The 23,612-nt window shown below is 42.8% G+C and overlaps 1 protein-coding gene and 1 long non-coding RNA gene across 2 annotated transcripts in view; both read left to right on the top strand.

The window, feature by feature from the left end:
• Positions 1-23,612, top strand: part of UBAC2 (UBA domain containing 2) — a 173,073-nt gene that overhangs the window by 42,360 nt on the left and 107,101 nt on the right. The window lies entirely within an intron of this gene.
• On the top strand, positions 63-18,137 carry LOC116574436. The gene is made up of 3 exons (XR_004279311.1): positions 63-468; positions 4,540-4,542; positions 18,112-18,137. It is a non-coding gene; the product is annotated as an uncharacterized LOC116574436 (long non-coding RNA).

Genomic DNA, 23,612 nt, shown 5'->3' with positions numbered 1-23,612 from the left:
CCCTGGATGTGGTTTCTCTCACAAATGATTTGTTTATGAAGTCATGATTAGCATAAACCCCTCCTGAAATGAGGGCATATAGTTAAGAGAATCAGACAAAAATAGGAAAATGTATTCAGGTCGTTTACTTTGATGCTGAAAGGGAGAATGAGATTTGATGTTGATTAGGATGGGATTCATAGTATAGCTTCTTCACTTTTTAAGTTGTGTGACTTTGTCTAGTTACTTAACCCCACTGAGTCTCTGTACCTACTTAGTCTCTATACAGTTGAAGTAGAACTAATACTCATCTGGTAGGATTGTGACCCTAAATCAGAAAAATCCCATGTTCTTAACATAGTGCCTGGAACTTTGTTAACTTTGTTAACTCTGAAACAGAGTTAACCCTTCACCACAAAGTTCCTAAAATCCTAAAATACCCACTTTTATTGTTAAGATATTTCTGAGTGTTTAAAATTGGGGTTCTCGGTTATTTGCTTCTGTCTTGCATATGCATTTATGCACTTTGGTTTGCTTTTTTTTTTCTCCCCCAAGAGTAGTGAGTGGGAGGTGGGTGGGCAGGAGGGGCAGAAGGAGAAGGAGAAAGAATCTCTAGCAGATTCCCCCCTAAGCACAGGGCTTGATCTCGCGACCTGAGATCATGACCCAAGTGGAAATCAAGAGTCAGATTCTTAACCGCCTTGAGCCACCCAGGTACCCCCTACTTTGTTTTTTAATCCCCCAATGCATTCTATCCTTTTCTGTCACATGAAAGTCTAAAATAATCCCTTTTGTGTAAACATCTCTGCAGATTGCTATGAAAGGACTGGAATTCTTCAGTGGAATAGTTTGCATGTTGGGAGTATTTTAACCTCGAAAGGGAAGTGAAACCAATGGGAAGGGAAGTGAGCACCCCGTCTTCGCCTGCCTCATTACATTAAACTTTTTACTTTCTGTTTTCTTTAAAAAAAATTATCTCATTTGCTTGTATTAAAATTTTACTTATCTTTATTTTTGGTGATGCATGATTTGTCAACTTTTTAAGGGTACATGAACTTCACTATTTGCTTTTTGAATTTAAGACAGCTTGAGGGCTCATGTTCTTTTTGTCCATGTTCTTTTTTTATGGATAAAACCATAGTAAGCCTGTGACTTATAAAGTTATTTAAATTCTTGCCTTTGGGGAGTAAGTACTTTTTTTTTTTTTTTAAAGATTTTATTTATTTATTTGACAGAGATCACAAGTAGGCAGAGAGGCAGGCAGAGAGAGAGGGGGAAGCAGGCTCCCTGCTGAGCAGAGAGGCTCGATCCCAGGACCCTGGGATCATGACCTGAGCTGAAGGCAGAGGGTTTAACCCACTGAGCCACCCAGGTGCTCAAGTACTTTTTTTTTTTTTTTCATAGGCAGAGAGGCAGGCAGAAAGAGAGGGGGAAGCAGGCTTCCCGCTGAGCAGGGAGCCCAATGCGGGGCTCCATCCCAGGACCCTGAGACCATGACCTGAGCTGAAGGCAGAGGCTTTAACCCACCGGGCCACCTAGGCACCCTGGGGATTAAGTACTTTTGACTATGATAACCTGTCATCATTGTAGTAATGGGTTTTAGAAGCATTGACAGCAACCTAAGCAACTCCTTGTGTGGACAGGGATGCAAAGCCCAGGAGGGCCAGTCCCTCGCTGAGGAACTCAGACCCACAGCCACGCCTCCCCCAGGTCTCCCCCTCACCCCAGGCTGCTGGAATCAGCTCGTTACGAGGTGACGGTGTTGGCAGATTCACCAGACAGGACTCGTTCCTCGCTCCGTTACGTTCGTCGGGTTTTACGCATGGGTTTCTGCTTCGTGTGCAGCTCAGGAGTTTGCTGTTTCAGCTGGAGTAGGACCCTCATACCTGCAGATCCAGTCTTTCCATTGCCTTAATTTCATATACCCTGTCACAAGTTGGGTTTTTTTCATTAAGTGTTGATTAACGCTCTCTTTGCTGCTAAAATCAGCTGGTGCAGTGATGGCGTGTAGCTCATTAAGGTCGGAGTCCTTTATGGAAAACAGGGAAATTGGTTTCTTCGGACTTGCCAGTCTTGCAGAGAGACGCAGATGCGCAGCTTGAGGGTAGATCAGCTCTTGTTTCTCAACGTCCTTTCTGTTTTACCCCCGTGGGACCTTCTGCATTGGCTCTTCCCTGCCTTCTGTGTGCTGTCCCACCAACGGTAGCATCTCTTGGCTTGGCCAGTGGCTGTGTGTCCTGGGGTCTTAGTTCCCATGCTGCCCTTTCCAGGAAACCTTCCCTGGCCTCTGGAGCTGGGTTGGTTATTCTCCCTGTAAGGTTCCTTGGCACTTGGTTCTTGTCCCCGTGGCGGCCTGAGTATTATTGTGGACTATGTCCTACCCTGTTCTCCTTCACAGATTGGCCTGTGTTTTGTGTGTGTGTGTGTGTGTGTGTGTGTGTGTAGCAAGCATTTAATAAATATTGGTGGGATGCGTGACTGAAAATGCAGGCGAAGAAGTGGAGGGTCGAGGGAGTCGCGGCTAGATTGTTGAGCCGGGTGACAGCATCAGGGATGCCCTGACCCTCCTAAGGGAGGGGGCCTGCCAATCATCAGGCCAGTGTAGACACTCAGGCTCAGGGCAGTGACCCTCCTCTCCTCTCCATGAGCCCTGTGGTGCTTTTCACTGTTCCCTGTGTCCCTGGTCCTCCACAACACCTTTATGTTGGTTGTAAAAAAGAATGACAGTGAGAAGAATTCCCCCAAACCATTTGGCAGTGAGTAAACAATGGATCAAGAAGTAAAAGCTCTTACAGTGTCTAGTTTGCTTTTTTTTTTTTTTTTTAAGATTTTATTTATTTGTTTGACCGGCAAAGATCACAAGTAGGCAGAGAGGCAGGCAGATGGAGAGAGAGGTGGAAGCAGGCTCTCTGCTGAGCAGAGAGCCAGATGTGGGGCTCGATCCCAGAACCCTGGGATCATGACCTGAGCTGAAGGCAAAGGCTTTAACCCACCCAGGTGACCCTCCAGTTTGCTTTTTTAATACTTGAGCTTAATGACGTTTTTTATTAGAGTAGAACTTCTCTCATTCTGGTACTGTTCATGCCGCTGTATTTCCTCGCTTACTTTGGCATACAGGGGAAAGAGACGTTTGTTACCTTGCCGAGGAAGGACTTCACATATCCCAAGGGCTTCACTTCCCTTCGCTTTGTGAAATGATTTGCTTTCGTTCCATTCTTAAATCCTGGTTTAGAGGTCAGTGAATTTCTATTTTAGCACTTGAGCCCAGTTTCTGAATGAATATAGTTTAGTTAGGCCAATTTCATAATTCTTTGGAAGGATGTAGTTCATAGATTTATACAGTGAGTCCCAGTTATATTTGTCCAAACCACAGATAGATTCTATTTCCTGTCGTTCACATGTACTCTTTATCATCGCACGTGCAAGGGGCAGGGGTCTTGCTGATTCTTTACCCAAGCGTTTTGGGGAAGGGATCACTGTTCTTAATGTTTGCTTCTTCCAGTGAGGGTGGCCATCTACCCAGAAGGCTGGAGTCGTTGGTAGACAGCCCGCCTGTCCCCAAGAAGAGGGTTGTGCGGGAAGTGAGGAGTGCCATGAACCAGGGTGGTTACTGTTTGGTGACCCAAACGGTTTCCCACTTTGAGGTTATAGAATCTTTGTTGCCCTGCCCCTTTCTCTGTCAAACTTCTATCTCCACAGACTGTTCTGTTTTGTGTGTATGCATGTGTGTGTTTGTGTTTTGTTTACTTTTAATGAGGGAGCTATATTGAGTGGTGTTTTCTGGATAAAGAAGATGGAGGTACTATTTGTCTAAATCTGTTTTTACAAAAGTGTCAGCACCTTATAGATACAGTCCTTTGGCCAAGTTGATACAAACCTCCTTTTTACTTGCTTTCCTTAATTGTGTTACAAATTTAGCAATTCCCAAATTCCTTTTCTTTGGCAATTTTTGTACAGTTGAAAAACTTCACAAGCATATAGAGAATCAAGCAGTTACTTCACTCACAATAAACAAATTGAGCCTACATTAACCAAAGCGATCTATAATTCTAGTTAAAATAGACCTAAATCAGCAATGAAAGTAGAGTTCCTTAAAGATAGTAAAGATTCTCTCCCTTAGAGGATTTTAGCAGAAGGCTGCCACCTAACAGTGAAATGAATCCTGGACCCACTGAAATCCTGCAGGACCCCATGCCAGGAGTTATCAGTGTGACATCGCACTAGCCGACTAGAGACCCAGAGTCCTGAGGACGGAACTCTCTGGTTCCTGTGAGGTACGTAGTGGCCTTCTACAGACTCAGGTCTCACAGTTAAAGGAAATAGTATATTCCAGAATGCAACTGGAAATTCTTGTGCATTGCTGGTGGGAGTCTCAGTTCGGAGAATAGTTGGTTACTAAGTAGTGAAATGAAAGTACAGCTACCTGCTGACTCAGATTGCATTCCTAGGTAGAATGGGGAGCTTCTGGGCCTCAGGAAACATAGATAAGAATGTTCACAGTGACATTGTTTCTAGTAGCTCTGGAACAACCACATGTTCAGCTGTAGAATGGATGAACAGATGGTTGTGTAGATAGACAGGTCATTGCTTTTCACAATGGAAATGAATCCCATAGCAGGCCCATGCCACAACATGAGTGAATCTTGGGTATATAGAGTTCAGTGAAAAAAGCCAGATGTGAAGGAATTTATATTGTATGATTTCATTTATGTGAATTCCAAAAAGTAGAGAAACTGAAATCAGATTTCGCAGGTCTCATGCTTAGGTGCTGAAACTCCTTGGAGGGTTGTGGGTGCATACCGTGAAAAGGAGGGCATACCGGAGAGCTTCTGGGGTGCTGGCAATTCTAGTTATTGACCTAAGTGCTCATAACTTTAGTGTTTATTTTGTGATCATTCATTTAACTTTATTTTCATTCCGTCTTTGTATCTGTAAGGGTGTTTTAAGATGAGTCAAGGAGGGCTCATTTGTAAGGGCCTCGTGACACAGGACTGGCGCCTCGTCAGGAAAGAGGAAACCGGCAGGACGGTGGCGTTGTGGTGACCCCCGCCCCTATGGGATGAAGAGATCCAGGGCATGAGAGGTTACTAGAAGGTGGAGGGAGGGAAACCTGCTTGGAGAAGAGTGGTGACTTTCTGTTGAGGGAAGCTTGCAAGAGGGAACCACAGGAATAAGTCGCTCAGCTTGGGCTTCTCTCCGCTCAAGTCTGCTCGGAGGCCGCCACCAGCAGAACACAGTGGAGCTGGAGACCCGGAGCCTTCCGTTGCCATCTGTGCCCTTCTTGGACAGAGCAGGGTGGAGAAGGGAAAAGGAGCAAACGGACTTCCCAGCACGCTGCACTTTTTAGTGTGCGTGTTACATTTCGTATTCAAGAAGGGTTTTGTTGTTTTTTTCAACTTGTGCTTTGAGTTGGCAGAGACTGGGTTGGGTGTTTCTGACTCTTGGAAACTGTTTCTACGAGTAATTTTTTTTAAGCACCTTGTCTTGGTTCTTACCTGTGAATCATCTCATTCCTTAGAGCTTATGTAAGTAAAGTGCATGTTTTAGACACCAAAATACTAGTTCTCTTTGTCTTTCTCCTGCCTGAAATGTCCCTTTTTTCCTTTGTGGCACATTGTAATTTTTCCTGGGAATTTTCAGACTGGGAATGGTTAGTGTGGGAGCTTTACCTCTGCTACTAATTAATTGGCCCAGTTAGCTTAAAAAAAAAGTTCATTTCTCTGATCATCACTCTTCACAAGTGGAAGAAAGGGGAAGTTGGGTAAGTCTTTCTGGAAAGGCCTCCACCTTTGGCACCACACAACTCTAAGGTGTTCTTACCATTGTGATATTTTCTCTTTGTCTCCCTCTGAATTTTTGTAGGGCACCAGGGGAGAGACATGGGCCAGAACCTGGGGCTCTGTGCCCTCATGTTGCTGCACATAAACCTCACTGTGTCTGGGATGCATTTGGGGAAGCCTCAGCGTATGTGTAGGTGTCTGGGGTCACCTCCAAAGCAAAGCGCCCAAAGCCCTGAGGGGTTGTGCGTGGTTCTGGCCTTTGCCCTCCGTCCCCATTTCCTGTTGTGGTGGTGGTCTTTAGTGTGTGTGGTTTTTTACCTCATTTTCCATTTATCTTTAAGTCAACTTGACTCCTCTTAACAGATTTGATTTTATTCATTCTTTTTTTTTTTTTTTTAAGATTTTATTTATTCATTTGAGAGAGAGAGCATAAGAGGTGAGAAAGTCAGAGGGAGAAGCAGACTCCCCATGCAGCTGGGAGCCCAATGCGGGACTCGATCCCAGGACTCCGGGATCCTGACCTGAGCCGAAAAGACAGTTGCCCAACCAACTGAGCCACCCAGGCGCCCCGATTTTATTCATTCTTTATATGGTAATCGTTTCTAAATCTTTTTTTTTTTTTTTTAAGATTTTATTTATTTGACACAGAGAGAGAGATCGCAAGTAGGCAGAGAGGCAGGCAGAGAGAGGGGAAGGGAAGCATAGTAATCCGTTTCTAGAAGCTTGTTGGGCCATCGCAGCTAATTTGCCTGTCTGCTTTGACCTTTGTCCTGTAACCCGTCCTTTTCCACAGGGCAGGCAGCAGGTGCGGCTGTGAGAACAAGCCAGGTTCAGGCTGCCCTCTGTCGGTCACTTGGTCCCCACCCTCTCCCCGGAGATCTGTCGTTCTTGGTGGTGGAGGAGCTCATGGAGACCTTATAATCAACCTGCAGAGGAGGACACAGAGATGTGCGGGCTGTTTGTTTCCTTGGTAATAAAGCTCTGCTGATTTCTCAGTTACTCAGAAGAGCTTTTTGCCAGCACTCTCCCTCTTATGCTTGAAGAATTAATGTGGTCCCAGTGATGAGTCAGTTGAGTTTTTGCAGCGTTGCTGTCGTCTTAATGCTTATACTTCTTTTGTGGATATATATATATATTTAATTTTTAATAGGCTCCACACACAGTGTGGGGCTCAAACTCACAACCCCAAGATCAGGAGTCACATGCTCTGCCAGGTGAGCCAGCCTGGCACCCCTTGTGTGGGTATTCTTGATGAGAAGTGTATGACCTTCGGTTCATACGGCCTCTTGCCACCTGCAAGCTACACAGTCTAAAAGAATGTTAACAGGCAGGGGAAGGGAGCCGGCGGGTAGTGCCGTCCTCGGCCATCAGCCGCCTGCGGGGCTGGGTGTTTGGACCGAGGGATGCAGACCTTTGGGCGGCTTCATCCTGCCTCTAGTGTGGGCTTCAGTGTGGGCTTCACTCTCCTAACAGTAATCAGAGGTTTTAGAACTGGGGCTAGAGGTGCCTGGAGTGTCTGTCCCTCCCTCGACAGCACGCCCTCGTCTTGTGGCGGTCTCCATGTTGTGCGTCTGTCTTGTTAACGAGCCCCCGGCACCCCCGTCCGCCGGGGCTTCAGAGCTCCCAACAGAAGCCTCCCCAGTTAGTAGGCCCTTGGGAAATAGGCCATGGATTTGACTAGTGTTTGTGTGTTTCTTCTTCTGTAAGAAAGAAAACGATACCATGTCCCCAGAATCAAATACCGCACGTTTCTAGGTAGATAGGATCACAAAGAAAGAGCCAAAAACAGAGATTGGGGTTGGTGGAGAGTACCAGCCCTGGGGGGCGGGGGGGACGTGTTTGGGCCAGGAGAAACATTTGTTGTGTGGGAGAAGGTCAGACCATTTATTTCCGTGGGAGAAGTAGTGTAGATGGCTCCTGTGTTATCTCATCGCTGCAGTGACGGGAACGCTGTGCTTTTATTGCCACCTACAGGTGATCACATGTTTTTGGAGCCCTTGAGCTTCACATTTACCTGATCTGAAGTCTTACTGAGACTGAAATAAAATTATTATTTATTTTTGAAATAAAAAATTTAGAAAGCTATTAATTGGTGGAAGGTAATAAAAATATTTTAATGTTAATTTCTAAGTATTTCTATATTCAGTAGTATTCGGTAACTGACATGTCCTCATTCCTCTAACAAAATATTTTGGCTTATAGACTGTATCTTCCCGCAATGCATGTTGTCTTTTTTAGGAACCATTTTCCTCTGTAGGACCTGTATCCCTGGGCTAGGGCCGTGAGAAGATTCCATTTTAAATGTTATTTCTGCCTGATATTCTGTTAAGAGTTAAATGTAAAGGTGGCCTTGGAACAAATTTGATATGGTTTTTAAAATGTTTTGGAGCATGTGGGTGGCTCAGTAGTTGAGTGTCTGCCTTTGGTCCTGGGCTCCTGGGATCACAGGAAGCCTGCTTCTTCCTCTCCTGCTCCTCCTGCTTGCTCTGTCTGTCAAATAAATAATGTAAATAAAATAAAATAAAATGTTTTAATTATGAGAAAATAAAACAACATGAAATTTACTGTCTTAACCATTTTTTAAAAAATAGATCTTTTTTATTTATGAGAGAGAGAGAGAGAGAGATAGCAAGAGAGAGAGCATGAGTGGGGAGGAGAGGGTGAAGCAAGCTCAACTCGGGGCTCCATCCCAGGACCCCAGGATCATGGCCTGAGCCGGAGGCAGACGTGTAACCCACTGAGCCACCCAGGCGCCCTGTCTTAACCACTTTGAAGTGTATAGTTCAGTAGTGTTAAGTACATTCACACCGTTGAACAACCAGTCTCCAGAGCTTCTATCCTCTTCTGGAACTGAAACTCTCTCCTCATTAAACAGCCAACTCCCATCTCTCCCTTCACCCCTGGCAGCCACCTTTTCTACCTTCTAGATTCCTCCTTACTTAAGTGGAGTCATACAGTTTTTGTCCTTTGTGACTGGCTTACTTCACTGAGCACAATGTCCTCACTGTCATCCCTGCTGTAGCAGGTGTTTGAGTTTCCTTCCTCTTTAGGGCTGACCATCCAGTTGTGTGAATCTGCCGCATTTTGTTCATCCGTTCTCCTGTTGATGGACACTTGGGTTGCTTCCAGCTTTTAGCCCTTAGGACTAATGCTATTAACATGAGTATTCGAGAACATTTGGGTGTATATCCAGAAGTCGAATTGCTGGATCATGTAATTCTGTTTTTAGTTTTTGTGGAACTGCCACACTGTTTTCTCTAACGCCTGCACCACTTGACATTTCCACCAGTAATGTACAAGGGTACAAGTTTCTTTCTTTCTTTCTTTCTTTTTTTTTAAAGATTTTATTTATTTATTTATTTCACAGACAGAGATCACAAGTAGACAGAGAGGCAGGCAGAGAGAGAGAGGGGGAAGCAGGCTCCCTGCTGAGCAGATAGCCCGATGTGGCGCTCAGTCCCAGGACCCTGAGATCATGACCTGAGCCGAAGGCAGAGGCTTAACCCACTGAGCCACCAAGGCGCCCCCATGGGTACAAATTTCTCCACATTTGCCAACACTTGTTACTTTGTTTTGTTTTGATAGTAGCAGTTCTCATGGGTGTGAGGTGGTATCTCATTGTGCTTTTTTGATTTCCGTTTCCCTGATGATGAGCAATGTTGAACATCTTTTCATGTGCTTATTGGCCATTCGTATATCTTTGGAGAAATGTCTATTCATGTCCTTTGTCCATTTTTAGAGATTTAAAAAAAAATTTATTTGATAGAGATCACAAGTAGGCAGAGAGGCAGGCAGAGAGAGGGGGAAGCAGGCTCCCTGCTGAGCAGAGAGCCCAATGCGGGGCTTGATCCCAGGACCCTGGGATCATGACCCCAGCCGAAGGTGGAGGCTTTAACCATTGAGCCACCCAGGCATCCCTTTGTCCATTTTTTTTTTTTAATTTTATTTATTTATTTATTTGACAGAGAGAGATCACAAGCAGGCAGAGAGGCAGGCAGAGAGAGAGAAGGAAGCAGGCTCCCCGCTGAGCAGAGAGCCCGACTCGGGGCTTGATCCCAGGACCCTGAGACCACGACCCGAGCCGAAGGCAGAGGCCTTAACCCACTGAGCCACCGAGGCGCCCCCCTTTGTCCATTTTTAAATCAGGTTTTTCTTTGTTGAGTTTTAGGAGTTCTTTATATTTTCTAAATAATAATCCCTTATCAGATAGGTGTATGATTTGCAAATATTTCCTCTTATTCAATAGGTTGCTTTTTACTGAGTGTGCCCTGTAGTGTACAGAAATTTTTTTTGGCTTCGTTTTATCCTGTATCATGTTCTCATGATAAGGATGAATTGAAAAGCTTTAAATGTTTTAATGTTAAGGTAGAGTTTCCTAAGTAAAATCCACGTGTTTTTAAAGGACCTTTCCCAGTGATTTAATCTGAAGAGTACCTGTAGTGCCCAGCAGCTTTCTTCCATCCAGGAGGGTGTAAAATAGGGTAGGCAGAAGCAAGCTCTGTTGTAGAATTGGCTGACTTCAGAGCCTTCCACTTGTAGGTGCTTTTTTCTTATGCTCTGGAAATCATTTGTCTCTATTATTACAGTAATATGAAAGTGAAGAATGGCATTTACCTTCCTATAGTTTTTTTTTTTTAAGATTTTATTTATTTATTTGACAGAGATCACAAGTAGGCAGAGAGAGAGAGGAGGAAACAGGCTCCCCGCTGAGCAGGGAGCCCCATGCGGGGCTTGATCCCAAGACCCCAGGATCATGGCCTGAGCCAAAGGCAAAGACTTTAACCCACTGAGCCACCCAGGCGCCCCATTCCTATAGTATTTTTGTTCTCTGCCCATCCTGATTGATATTTATCAATGATTTCTATAAAAATGTAGCATGTCTGCTCATCAAAATTTCAAATTACAAAAGCTGGGAAGATCTTTTAGTCTTGGTAGAAGCTAAGCTCGTGTCTGTGTGTGTGTGTATGTTTAAAGATTTATTTATTTGAGCGGTAGGGCACGCTTCCACGAATGGGGGGAGGGGCCGAGGGAGAGAGACTCTAAGGCACACCCCCTATTGAGTGTGGGTCCTTACAGGGGGCTCAATCCCACAACCCTGAGATCCTGACCTGAGCGTGAGGTCATGCAGGACCTGAACTGAAGCCAGGTGTCCGTCTCAGCGGACTGAGCCACCAGGTGTCCCTGAGCTGTCTTGGGACAGCGAAGTCCTGAGTGCAGTGGCTGGAGACACAGAGGCCTGTCCCTCTTCATAATTCCCGTGCTGGGTAGGCGAGCTCTGTTCAGGAAAATCGGGAAGGGGCAGAGCTGGTAGGATCCGTCGTTTCCGTTGCCAGCGCGCATGGAGGAGATAGGAGGGAGGGCCAGGATGAGGGATCGCTCTTCCGCCGGGTGCTTTGGAGATTGTAGATGTCATGCTGCTCGCACGCTTTTGGCAAGCTCTTGGTTATGTGACCTCACCTAATCATGGGGGGCGGGCTGGGAAACAATCCTTAGCAAGACAGCCAAATCCCTAGAGAGAAGGGAGACATCGACTTGGGGGCAACTGCTAGTCATGTCGTCAAAGAGCAGCAGCTCTGCCACGTGAGCTGGTTGAGGCGGCCCGAGGCGCAGGACTGCAGTCGGCATGTGACACGCCAGAGAGGGAGCGTCAGGTCCTTCGCTTCAGCCTGCAGACAGCAGCTGTGGGGCCCTGGGTGGCCGAGCTGGGGCTCCTTCGTGTGGAGGAGCCGGAGGAAGCCTGCGGGGTGGCGTCGTGACGTCATGGCCTCACGACGTCATGACCTCACGACGTCACGGCGCGCCTGCCGGTTATGGCTGACGTGCTCGGGGACGCTGCACGCCGCCTTCCGGGGCAGCGGGCGCCGATGGGGTGGTCCCGGGCGGCATCGGGGCAGGGCGGGGCCGTGGACCTGCACGTGAGGAGCAGGTGAGAGCGGCCGGTGTATCCCCGACGGGGCAGGTGGGGCGGGAGAGCAGTCTTCGGTCGCTGGAGGAGGCCGCAGGAATGTGGAGTTGAAAACGGGGTGGAGCGGGGCCGAGGGCGACTTAAGACCAGGGAGATGCTACAGAAGTTACTGGACTGGGTCAGGAGTCACTCTTTGGCACTCGGGGTCTCAGGGCAAAGTGATCCCCTTGGGAGATGCTGAAGTGGGGACACTGAAGACGCCCGCGCTGTGCCTGGGGGAGCGGGGGGCGGGCTGTCGTCCAGAAGTCCGGGCGGAGCAGGGAGCAGGAGCCGGCCCCCGTGAAAGCCCTTCACACCCGGAGCGTCTCTGATTCTGGGTTCTTCTGTACCGTGAGACTCACGCCACACACTGGAGTAGTCAGTTAAAAAGAAAGAAATCTGCCTTTTGTGACCATATGGATGGACACTGAGGGCATGATGCTGAGTGAGATCAGTCAGAGAGACAGATACTATGATCTTACTCAGTAGCCTGGTTTTATTTTACTCTATTTTTTAAAAAAGATTTTATTTATTTGAGAGAGAGCGCACAAGAAGAGGGAATGGCAAGCAGAGGGAGAGGGAGAAGCAGGCTCCGCACTGAGCAGGGAACCCAGGACCCCGGGATCATGACCCGAGTCAAAAGCAGATGCTTAAACGTCAGAGCCACCCAGGCACCCCAGTAATAGGAAATTTTAAACAAACCAAACTGAGCTTATATAAGATACAGTAAATAGATTGGTGATTGCCAGAAGCAGGGGTTGATGGGGTGGGAGAAATAGGTGAAGGGGGTCAAAAGGTACAAAGTTCAGGGGTGCCTGGGTGGATCAGTGGTTAAGCCTCTGCCCTCGGCTCAGGTTATGATCTCAGTGTCCTGGGATCGAGCCCTGCATCGGGCTCTCTGCTTGGTGGGGAGCCTGCTAACCCCCTTCTCTCTCTGCCTGCCTCTCTGCCTACTTGTGATCTCTGTCAAATAAATGAATAATATAAAAAAAAAAAGTACAAACTTTCAATTACTTAAACTCCTGGTTATGTAAGCTACACTGTAGTGAACAGCTAATAATAACATTGTAGTACTCACTTTGGCAGCACATGTGTAAAAACTGGAAGGATACAGAGATTAGCATGACTTTTCAAGGACAACATGCAAATTCATGAAGCATTTAAAAAATACTGTATCTCATATTTGAAAATTGCTAAGAAAGTAGATATTAAAATTCTCATAATAAAATTCTCATATGAAAGAAAATTTTGGGGGCGCCTGGGTGGCTCAGTCAGTTGAGCATCTGACTCTTAATTTTAGCTGTAGTCATGATCTCAGGGTTGTGAGACCCAGCGCCACATCTGACTCCACACTCTTTGGGAATCTGCTTAAGATTCTCTTCCACTCCCTCTGCCAATCCTGCTCTCCCTCTCTCTCTCTTTCCAAAAATATATAAATAACTCCTTAAAAAGGAGGGAAAGAAAATTTTGTGACTAAATATGGTGATGGATAATAACTAGACTTAACCAAGGTGGTCATTTTGTAATACATATGAATATCAAATCATTATGTTGTACACCTGAAACTACTATAATTTTTATATCAATTCTACCTCAATAAAAAATAACGAGGACGTGGGTGCCTGGGTGGCTCAGTGGGTTAAGCCGCTGCCTTCGGCTCAGGTCATGATCTCAGGGTCCTGGGATCGAGTCCCACATCGGGCTCTCTGCTCAGCAGGGAGCCTGCTTCCTTCTCTCTCTCTCTGTCTGCCTCTCAGTGTACTTGTAATTTCTCTCTGTCAAATAAATAAATAAATAAAAATCTTAAAAAAAAAATAACGAGGACGTTATTCAATGCAGTATGGAGTTATTACACTATTGAGGTAACACTATTTGTAAAATGAAGAGGTTCTGTTATTTTTCTGTATAATCTAAATGATTGACTTTGCTTTCTTATGAGCAGAGTACTTCAAAATTTTTCAAGAATATTCTTCCAGAAAATACTTTATAGATAGTTAAAGAGGGACAGAAGGAAATAAATCTTGACACCATTAAAATAAGGGTAAAATGACTAGACCTAGATAAAAAGCTGGTAGGATGACCTCTTTGAAGCATTTGTAAACTAAAATGTACAATATATATATATATTTTATATAATACAGTTCTTACAGAACTTTGATATGGATTATTGAAGCTTCTTTGTTAAAGCTATTTTTCAGAAAGAGCACAGTCCACAGTTTTTTCTTTAAAAATTAAGATTTTTAATTTATTCATTTGAGAGAGAGAGAGAGAGACAGAGCACAAGCAGGGGGAGTGACAAAGGGAGAGGGAGAAGCAGACTCCCCACTGAGCTGGAAGCCCAACCTGGTGCTAGATCCCAGGCCCTGGAGATCATGACCTGAGCCAAAGGCAGACACTTTACACTCTGAGCACCCAGGGGCCGGCCCCACACCTACAGTTTAATAGGCTTTGCCTGCAGTTACACTGTAAACCACTAGATGGCAGCGTGAGGCAGCGCTTGGTCATAGAAGCTGTAAGCCCGTTCTGAAAGTTATTAAATGTGGACCATACAGTGAAATCAGATAAATGAAAGAGACATATTGTAATTGTACAAATAGCACAGCTTGGATACCCAGTGAGTATTTTTTGGAGAGGATATACCATAGAATTTAAAACCGGTATTGTGTATGTGTGTTTATCTTTTCCTAAACTACATGACATAGTATTTCAGATACCATAGGTATAGCAATTGTGAAACTCCTATGATACAAATCTAATAAGTTTAGGTTCTTATTATGAGTGGACTTAATACAGCACAACTCCAAACTTGTAACTAAGCAAGGTGAGGCAATGTCCTGCTTGGTCCCAACAGTAACCTTAAGGAAAAAAATACTCCGTGTCATCTGAAAATTATTGGGCTAATCAAAGAGAATTATGAGCAGAGATTTTCTTCAAAGGGATATAGTAATATTGTTTAGTGTTTTGTGTCTCTGAAGACTTGAATGAGGCACAGGCTGCATTTTTACCAGAATGCACGTGCCTGTAGCTATTTCTGAGAAAACAATCGCAAATTAGCAGAGGTGGATATTATAATCCCATGGTACAGTCAGCAGCTTTTGTCCTCCTAAATTATGTACCTTAGTTAATTCTTAGGCACAGATAGGGTAGTAGATTTTAATACCTTCTAGCATTTCTGTATCAAAAACCGTGTATAGATAATAGGTATCAACAATAAGTAGAATATTCTCAAAGCCCCTAAACTGAGTAAGTAGGAGACAAGAAGTTGTCCTTAGCGATAGTCATATAGAAATTGGTGTTGTTGATATGGACACACACATGAATTCATTCTAAGGAAAGATTAAAATAAGGAACAGGAAGCTGAACCGTGAAAGGTGATTTTTGTTATACTGTCTGTGTACTTTTAATAACTTACAAAATATACTGGCATTTTGTGGTAAATTTTTTTGGTGAAAAGTCAGTTTTCATCTTTTTGGCAGAGGGGAGAAGGAAGAATTTCCACAGTAAGGAAAGGAATACCTTGATACTCCTTGTATAAAGTAACTACTTAGTAAATGTTTGAGTGTGCACATATCCATGCATGAGTGAATGAGAGAATTCTACCACGTAGTTTACAAGAATGATCATCTTTCTCTAATTTCCCCGTTTCTGCATTCCACAAGTATGTATTGAGCACCAAGTTTATGGTAGACACTGTTCTGGGCTCTAAGCATCCTGAACTGATCAAAACAGAGACTATTTCTCATTGAATTTGCATTTTAATTGGGGGTAGAAGGCAGTAAACAGGAGAATACATAGTAGGTCTGGTAGTGATCTATGCTGGGTGAAAAATAAAAAAACCAACTAACCAGTCAGCCAGGACAGAGAATGCCAGGATGTGAGTGGGGTTGGTCAGGAATGGCCTCAGGGAGCGTGGGACGTTTGAACAGCCCTGGAGGGGTCAGGGAGTGAGCCATGTGGCAGTCTGGGGGAAGTATGTTTCAGGCACAAGGAAGGGAGGCCAGCAGAGAGGCCCTCCAGTGGATGACTGGCAACCATATGGCTGGAGCAGAGTTGGGGGCGGGGGAGAGTTAGTAGGAGATGGAGTCAGGGAGGTAAGAGAGCTCAACGGTCCTGACAGACAGCTGGCAGACTGGGTGTTGGCTCAGAGGACAGTGCAGATCCATTTCTGATTTTTCTGGAGATGAAGGCATACTGGTCTGTTCTGTTGTTTACATTTTTGTTCCCGTTCCCTTAAGATCATGTGTAATCATTTTACACTTTTATACATTGTTCTGTTACTTCTCGTTCTCCAGTGGTCAAATTCTCCTTCAAGGCAGGCTTCTGCCTCCTGTGGTTTGTGATTTTTGATTGTCAGCTCATTTCCAGAGCCTTTTATTAGCCATTGGAGCCCTCATGAACTATCCCTGCAGAGGAACTTTGTTTTTCTTGCTGCTGAGTCCCTAGGGGTCTTTGTTGTCCTGGACAGGCTTTTATATTGTTTTCTTACTTTCGAGTTTTCATACCATTCCACACCATTAAATCTAGGACCACAAATTTAGGTATGTAGGCCATGGATTTTAACTATTTGTTGGAGCGGTTTATTCTTTTCTTTTTCAAGGCCCTTGATGTGAGCTTAATGTCTTCACTGCTTAAGCGGGCTGAGTGGAGTACTTTTAGCCTTTTTGGTACAGTGTACAGGTCTTCGGGCACCTGGGCTCAGTCCCAGGTTTTGCTCCTTAAGCAGCTAGAGGCCATGTCTTCCAGTTCTGGGAATCTAGCCCCCAACGCAAGGGCCTTGTATCTAAGTACCTTAGGGGGTCACTGAAGCAGCATATGCTTTGGTTTTGGTCTTTGCTTTGGTATTTGGGTTTATTACAGAAATTTTTCAACAGATACAGAAGTGGAGAGAAGACTATAATGAATCCACACTTCAACTTCCCCCACCTTCAGCAGTGAACGACTCAACAACCATCTTGTTTTATCTGTATCCTCATGTACACTTACATGATTCTGACAGACCTGTGGTTGACTGTCTTTGATAAATAAAGCCAGGAGCAGAAACGAAGGGTCAGAGGGTGTGTGTGTGCGGGTGTGTATGTGGGTATGCATATGTCTGCTTGTTTGGTCCCTATTTTGTGCCATTGGTCTGTTTATCTGTTCATGTGCCCCATACTCTAATATTTTTAAGTTATTTTGCATTTTAGTGTATGTTAATGTCTAGTAGAACAAACCACTTTTTGTTCATCTTTTAAAAAAAAATAACCTAACTATTGATGTACTTTTATTCTTCCTTGTAAGTTTTAGAGTGAGTAATCAGTTATCTTAAAATTTTAGCTGGAAAAAAATTTTTTGCTGGAATTTGAGGTGACATTTAATTTATAGTTTCATTTGGGAGAGAACTGATATGCTTGTTAAGTGTTCTCATTCAAGAACATGAAATATCTCTGTTTATAACATCTGTGTTTATTAGATTTAAGCTTTTTTTTTTTGTACAGATCATTTGTATTCTTAGCTACCATGTAGTTTTTGTTATGGTAAATGCTCTTATATTTATTTATTTTGTTTCCTAAGTGTAGTTGTTTTATTATTGGAGAAACATTACTGATTTCAATGATCAGTTGATCAATTGCAGTGATCAATTTCAAACGATCTTGCATTTGACAGCCATATTGAAATTTCCTGTTATTGATTCTGTTCATTTTTCTATGTGCCATGATAGTAATGTTTTACTTTATAAGAAACTGACAAACCGTTTTCCAGCGTCAGTAACATTTTGCACTCTGATCAGCAGTGTCTGAGGATCTCATTTATTCTACATCCTTAGGTCATTTGGCAGTATCAATTAAAAAAAATAACCAATCCAATGGATATACAGTGGTATCTACTGCTTACTATTATTTTATTTTGCGTTTCCCAAATGACTAAATTAGCATTTTTCCGAATGCTTCTTTCCTATTTGTATATCTTTGCCATCTCTTCCTCCTTCCTGTTTAAATTGGTTTTGTTTTTTGTTTTTTCTTACTGAACTCTGAGAGTTCTTTAAATTTTGGACACAAGTTCTTTATCAAATATGTATTCTGCGAATACTTCCAGTTTGCCTTGTCTTTTCATTTTCTGAATCCTGATCTTTGAAAGACCATAGGTCTACATTTTGATTAAGTCTTGTCTGTCAGGTGTTTTTTAACAGTTCATGTTCCTTGTATTCACTCTAAGAAGATCATTCCTAATTCATGGTTACAGAGATTTTATAGTTTTAGGTTTTTCATTTAGGTGTATGACCCATTTTGCATTAATTTTTATATATGATATGAATTATAGGTTGAAGGTCATTTGTTTATATACGAATGTCCAATTGTTATAGCCTCTGTTATTGAAGAGAATATCTTTTTAAATAGAATTACCTTAGAACTTTTGTTAAAAATTGACCAGGGGCGCCTGGATGGCTCAGTGGGTTAAAGCCTCTGTCTTCGGCTCAGGTCATGATCCCAGGGTCCTGGGATCGGGCCCTGTGTTGGGCTCTCTGCTCGGCGGGGAGCCTGCTTTCCCTTCTCTCTCCCTGCCTCTTTCTGCCTACTTGTGATCTCTCTGTCAAATAAATAAATAAAATCTTTAAAAAACAATTACTTGACCAATTACTAATGGGTGTATTTCTAGACTCTGTAGTCAGTCTCACTGATACAAATGTTTCTCCTTCTCTCAGTAATGCACTGTCTTGATTATTACAGCTTTCTAAATTTTGAGGTCAGATATTATGAACCTTCGAACTTTTTTTCCCCAAAATTGCTTCCGCTATTCTAATTCTTTTGCTTTTTATTATGAACTTTGGAATTTCACTGGGATTACACTGACTTTATACATCAGTTTGAGGACGATTGGCATTTAAACAATATTGAGTCATCTAATCCATGCACGTGGTATATCTCCATATATTTAGGTCTTTTTTTAAAAATTTCTCTTCAGGAATTATAGTTTTCAGTTTAAAATTTTGCACATATTTTGCTAGATCCATATCTGAGTCTTTCATGTTGTTTGGCATTATGGCAACAGGCATTTGCATTTTGAAAAAATTTTAGCGATTTGCTAGTATATAGAAATACAGTTGATTTTTTCCCAGTGGGGTTTATTCCAGGAATGCTGATATAATTTAATATAAAGAGAACTATTAGCATGTATCATGTATTTAGTAGGCCAAAGGCAGCAAAAGTGGTCATTTGACAGTTCAGATATAATCAAGTCATGGCCATACTTAAAACCAAAGCTTTCGATTACTTTAAAAAAAAATAATAATAATTAATTAATTAATTGATTTAGAAAGCATGAATGGGGTGGGGTACCGTGCAGAAGGAGAGGGACAAACAGGCTCCCCGCTGAGCAGGGAGCCCAACCTGGGACACTCTATCCCAGGGACCCCAGGACTGTGACCTGAGCTGAAGGCAGACATTTCGCTGACTGGGCCACCCAGGTGCCTCGCTTTCTATTGCTTTTTAGTTGTATTTTTTTTTTTAAGTGTGGTAAAAAAAAAAATCCCACGTAATATTATCATCTTAACCGTTTTCAGGGGTGCAGTTAAGTAATGTTAACTATATTCACACTGTTGTGCAGCAGCTCTCCAGAACTTTTTCATCTTGCAAAACTGACACTGTACATTAAACAGTAATTCCCAGGAGCACCTGGCTGGCTCAGTTAGTAGAGCATGTGACTCGATCTCAAGGTTGTGAGTTCAAGCCCCACATTGAGCATGGAGCCTGCTTAAAAACAAAAAACAAAAAACCACAACAGTAACTCCCCATTTCCCATTCTTCCTAGCGCTTTGTACCCACTATTCTACTTTCTCACAGAGCTGCTCTACTAGCTTTTGGTTGCTGTTATTGGTTCTTTTAGATTTTCTGTTTATATATTCATGTTGTCTGAGAAGAGAGACATTTTGTGCCTTGCCAGTTATTGTGCGTTTTATTCATTTTCTTGTTGGTTGCACTGGCAAGGACAGCCGGTGTGACGCCACATAGGTGGAGAGAGTTGACATAACATTATTCCAGATCTTTGGGGGGAGACATTCACTCTTTCTTCATTAAGTATGTTAGCATTCGTATTTATTAGATTCCCTTTGTCAGATCGAGGAATCTCTTAATTTATAGTTTGCCTAGAATTTTTATCATGAATAAACTGAATTCTGTCAGTTTTTCCTCTACCGGTGTGATCTACTTAGACTGCTTTTATATGGTGCATTACGTTGATAACTGAGTGACAAACATCCCTGTCATTCCTGTGATAAACTCTACTCGATGTATTCTCCCTTCTATGTATTTCTAGATTTGATTTGGTGATATTTTGTTGAGAATTTTTATGTCTGTATTTATATGTGATATTGGTCCATAGTTTTCTTGTAATATTTTTGTGTGCTTTAGGTATTAAGGTAATGGTGGTCTGATAAAATTAGCTGGGACACGTTACCTTCTCTTCTACTTTTTAGAGTATTTCTGTAGAATTAGTATCATTTCTTCCTTAACTATTTGGCAGTTTTGGCCGGTCAAACTATCTGGACCTAGAGCTTTCTTTTTTTGGGTAGGTGTTTTTATTTTTTTCCTCCATGACTTAGTTTCTTTTACATAGTAACAACTATAAGAAATTACTCAGATGGTTATATGCCTGTGAATGTTTATACACACATGGATATTTGCTTATAATTGCCCCAGTTTGGAAGCATCCGAGATGTCCTTCTGTAGGTGAATGGATAAACAAACTTGCACATCCAGACCATGAAATATTACTCAGTGCTAAAAAGAAATAAGATTATAGGGATGCCTGGCTAGCTCAGTCAATTAAACATCTGACTTTTGATCTCAGCTCAGTTCTATTTCAGGGTCATGAGTTTGAGCCCTGGATAGGGCTCAATGCAGGATGTGGAGCCTACTTTAAAAAAGTAATTTAAAAATGAGATTATCAAGCCATGAAAAGACATGGAGGAACCTTACAAGCATATTCCAAAGTAAAGGAGGGCAATTTGAAAAGGCTTCCTACTGTATGATTTCCAACTATATAACATTCTGGAAACTGGAAACAGTGAAGAGATCAGTGGTCACCAAGGGGGAGGCTGTGAGGAATAGGTAGACCGCTGAGTGTTTTTGAGTTGGTGAAACGATTATGGTGCCATAATGGTGGGTATCTGTCATCATATGTTGGTCCAAGTTCATTGACAGTACAACAGGAGTGACCCATGCTGTGAACTACAGACTGGATGATAATATGTCAGTGTAAGTCCATCAGTTGTAACAAATGTGGCAAGTGGGGGATTTGGTAGTGGCGGAGACAATGCCTGTGTGGGTGACATCTCTGTACTTTTCTTTTCGTTTTGCTATGAACCTAAATTGCTCTAGAAAGAATAAAGTCTTTAAATGAACAAAGTCTAAATGATTTTTTTCTGTTCTCTACGCTCAGTGTCGTTGATTTTTGCCCCTGCCATCCATTGTTATTTCTTTCCTTCTGGTTACTTTGGCATTAATTTGATCATCTTTATTTTTCTTCCTTAGGATAGAAGCCTAGACCATCGACTTGAAACCTTTCTATTCTAAAAGCAGTATTCATTGCTCTCCATTTTTCGTCAAGCACTGCTTTAGCTGCAGCCCATGAGTTTTGTGGTGTGTTTTATTTTCATTCAGTTAAAAATATTTTTCTGGCATCCCTTGTGATGTTCTCTTTGATTCATGAATTAGTTGAAAGTGGATTATTTAATTTCCAGGGTTTCCGAAATACATTTCTGTTACTGGTTGCTAATTCTGTGTGTTCAGAGAAACTGATTTGTATGATTCCAGTTCATTTCAGTTTTTTTTTTTTTTTAAAGATTTTTTATTTATTTATTTGACAGAGAACACAAGTAGGCAGAGAGGCAGGCAGAGAGAGAGGAGGAAGCAGGCTCCCTGCTGAGCAGAGAGCCCGATGCGGGACTCGATCCCAGGACCCTGAGATCATGACCTGAGCCGAAGGCAGCGGCTTAACCCACTGAGCCACCCAGGCGCCCTGTTGTTTTTTTTTTTAAGATTTTATTTATTTATTTGACAGAGATCACAAGTAGGCAGAGAGGCAGGCAGAGAGAGAGGAAGGGAAGCAGGCTCCCTGGTGAGCAGAGAGCGCGATGCGGGACTCCATCCCAGGACCCTGAGATCATGACCTGAGCCAAAGGCAGCGGCTTAACCCACTGAGCCACCCAGGCGCCCCATTTCAGTTTTTTAACATTTGTTTTTTGGTCTCTCTTGGTAACTACTCCATATCCACTTAAGGATGGTATGTATTCTTACATGGCTGGGTGGTGTGTCCCACGAATGTCAGTTGGGTCAAGTTGGTTGATGTGGGTTTATGTCTTCTGCATCCCTATTCGTTTTCTGTCCACTTGTTCTCTTAGTTACAGAGCAAAGACTCTTGAATATTTGAAGTCCAATTGTGGATTTATCTACTTCTCCTTTTTAATCACCCTTAATTTCAGCTTTCTGTACCTCCTTAGTTCTTAATGGGGTACTTCCTTCCCAAGTATTTTCAAAGTTAGTCTTTGTGCATGGCAAAGCTGTTGAGTCCTTGTATAAATGAAGATATTTTTTCATTTGCTGTCACTTTTAAATAATGATGATTTGTATGGATGAAAATTTTAGTTTGATGTTCTTTTTTTCATTATTTTCATGATATTTCTCCTCAGTCTTATTGAATCTCTTGTGTCTTGAGAAAGCTGAGGTTGATCTTGTTCTTTTGTCATTTGTTTTGTCTTTGCCTTTGAAAGTTATTGAATTTACCCTTGGCTTTCTTAAATATCACTTAATTGGTAATCTGTATATGTACAGATTATTCTTAAATTGTATGGCTAACCTGTAATTGAAATATTTTTGTGTTCTTTAAATATATTTTCTCCAACCCCACCCCTTCCTCTCGGCCTTTTATGCTGACTTCTTGGAGAGTTCCTTAATTTTTTTTTTCCGGGTATAGTAATTCATTCATCAGTTGTGTGTCTGTCTTATCTGTTATGTTTTTCATACTTAATGTGTCCACATAATTTGATTCCATATTTTTAATATGTTCTTTTTTTTCTTATATTGGTATAGATATTAATACAGATGATAACTTGGGGTTCTTCCAAAAATTCTGTTTCATTGGTAATACCATGCAGTTTGTTATTTCTCTTCTGTTGTGATTATATTCTAAGAACGTGTAGCTATTTGCGCCTTACAGCTTATGTTCCCTCGAGGCATATTAAGCTATTTCGGCGATGTCAGATCAGATGAGGGGGGAATGAGCCTCCCAGGGTAGAGACCCCGTAGTCACCACAGCACCCCGTCTGTTGCCCACTCTCATTGGCTGATACTCTCTCGGGCATGTGGGCTGCATGTGATTCACCTTCAGACTCTTGGAAGTAAACAATATTGAGAAGAAACATTTTTCTTCATATGGTGATTTTCCTGGGGTGGGGGTGGGGAGGCAGGGCATAGAGGAAGAAGTTGGTCAGGGAATGCTGTGCCTAATACCAGCCTTTCAGTGTGGTTGTTGACAGATGTACTGGAGTTCTTACTGTTGAGGTGCTTTGGGCTCGTTCTGGTTTTCATCTCTTTTGATTGTACACTTGGTGGGTGCTGTCAACCAGGGAACTCGTGCCTTTCTCTTGAATTTTTTCCCAAGTTATTTTGATCATCTCCTCTTCCATTTTCTTGATTCTCTCTTAACAGAGATCCTGTTATCTGGTTGAACAGGTCTAATTTTAATCCTTTTTTTTTTTTTCCTCTTCCTTTTTGTATTTTTGCTGCCCTTGCTGGGAAACTACTTGAGTTTTGTCTTCTAACTTTTCTAATTAATATTTAAAAATAAACTTTTATTGGGTGCCTGGGTGGCTCAGTGGGTTAAGCCTCTGCCTTTGGCTTAGATCATGATCTCAGGGTCCTGGGATTGAGCCCTAC

The sequence above is a fragment of the Mustela erminea genome, chromosome 15, assembly GCF_009829155.1.
Source record: "Mustela erminea isolate mMusErm1 chromosome 15, mMusErm1.Pri, whole genome shotgun sequence".
In the NCBI taxonomy this organism is placed as follows: Eukaryota; Metazoa; Chordata; class Mammalia; order Carnivora; family Mustelidae; genus Mustela; species Mustela erminea.
This window is presented reverse-complemented; position numbering and strand designations above follow the sequence as displayed.